This window comes from Glycine max, chromosome 1 (genome assembly GCF_000004515.6).
Source record: "Glycine max cultivar Williams 82 chromosome 1, Glycine_max_v4.0, whole genome shotgun sequence".
Taxonomy (NCBI): domain Eukaryota; kingdom Viridiplantae; phylum Streptophyta; class Magnoliopsida; order Fabales; family Fabaceae; genus Glycine; species Glycine max.
The window spans coordinates 10,498,946-10,500,778 of record NC_016088.4 but is presented as its reverse complement, the minus strand read 5'-3'; the positions used below and the strand labels follow the sequence as shown (position 1 = coordinate 10,500,778).

Here is a 1,833-nt window from a genome sequence, read left to right as displayed (position 1 = left end):
TTGATTCGGGTACGGCCTCAATCAAATTTTGCGCCATTGCCAGGGAGCAGTGTCCAAAGGTTCATAATAGCTAGTGATTCGTGTTTTATGTTTAGTTGTTTTAAGTTTTCGTGTTGTGTTAGTGTTGTTTAGTGTCATTTAGTGTCATTTAGTGTCTTGTTATTTTGTTTAGTGTGGTGTTTTGCTTTAGTTTTTCTGTTTAGCGCTTCCCCTGTTTCAGTTTTTGTGTTTTGTTGTGAATAGTGTTTTGCGACAGATTTAGCGACCACTTTTGCTGATCTGGAAAACAGAGTAGTAGTGCAAATCCCATAGCGACTGAATTAGTGACTGCTGTAGAAAATTTAATTGGCGATTTTTGTTTTGATAGTCAGGATTGTTATTTTTGGCTGAATTTTGGTGTGGTAGGTTCTTTGGTCCATATTTTGTGGGAAAAATAGCTGGAACCCTTAGTTTGGTCATATTTGAAAGTTCCATAAAATTAGTGAATTTGATTTTTGTCAAAACTTCGAACGGCCATAACTTTTGCTCTGGATATCAGAATGACTATTATTATATATGTATTTGGGGTAGAAAAAAGTTTCCCTTTTCCATGAAAGTTGGCCAAGGGCCAGTCGAGGTCTCTAGCTAGCCAAAATCGTCTGTTTACAAGTTTTTCTTTTTTCAAGTTTTGTTGTTTTATTTTTCTAAACTTTCCTTAGGTAGTTTCCATAGTTAGAATTTGAATTTTTGTTTGAAAATTTTTGTGCTATCTCTTCATGATTTTAGGGTGTTGCTCATAAAATTTCAAAGTTATTTGGATATCATTTGATGGTAGCTGTAGTTCAAACCTACACTGTTACTTGCATAAGAAGACAACTAGTTGTGCATGCTGAATGTAGTGTATGACTAGTGGCAATCCATCTGACCTATAACCCTTTGATCCTGAGATAGATAGGACATTTCATAAATTAGTTAGGCATCATCTTGTACCTTTTGAGCATCCTGAGCATTCTGTTATTGGTGATTTTGAGCATCTAGATTTTGAGCATTATAATTTTGAATATTCTGATTTTGAACATTCTAAGAACATGGCACAACTCCACCCTGTGAGAGGATTCTAAGGGAAATGGCTACAACTGATTTCACCTACGAAAGCTTGTGCATCCAATACCTTGACGAGGATGTCCCATATGTTCTTAAAATTGGACTGATCCATTTGCTTCCAAAGTTTCATGGCCTTGAAGGTGAAGACCCGCACAAACATCTGAAAGAATTCCATATTGTCTGCTCCACCATGAAACCCCCAGATGTCCAGGAGGATCACATATTTCTGAAGGCTTTTCCTCATTCTTTAGAGGGAGTGGCAAAGGACTGGCTATATTACCTTGCTCCAAGGTCCATCACGAGCTGGGATGACCTCAAGAGAGTATTCTAAGAAAATGTTTTCCCTGCTTCTAGGACCATGACCATCAGAAAAGATATTTCAGGAATTAGGCAACTCAGTGGAGAGAGCTTATATGAATACTGAAAGAGATTTAAGAAACTATGTGCTAGTTGCCCTCACCACCAGATTTCTGAGCAGCTTCTTCTCCAATATTTCTATGAAGGACTCAGTAACATGGAGAGAAGTATGATAGATGCTGCCAGTGGTGGAGCCCTTGGAGACATGACTCCTGCTGAAGCCAGAAATTTAATTGAGAAGATGGTTTCAAACTCCCAGCAATTTAGTGCTAGAAGTGATGCTATTGTCATTAGAGGAGTGCATGAAGTAGCCACGAATTCATCTTCATCAGCTAAGATTAAGAAGCTTGAAGGTAAACTAGATGCCTTGGTTAACCTGGTAACCCAACTGGC

The 1,833-nt window shown here is 38.2% G+C and overlaps 1 non-coding gene across 1 annotated transcript; it reads right to left on the bottom strand.

Annotated features, from left to right (window-relative positions):
- Nucleotides 1-1,444: 1,444 nt before the first annotated feature.
- Nucleotides 1,445-1,551, bottom strand: LOC112997884 (small nucleolar RNA R71). The gene has a single exon (XR_003262941.1). It is a non-coding gene; the product is annotated as a small nucleolar RNA R71 (small nucleolar RNA).
- Nucleotides 1,552-1,833: the final 282 nt, after the last annotated feature.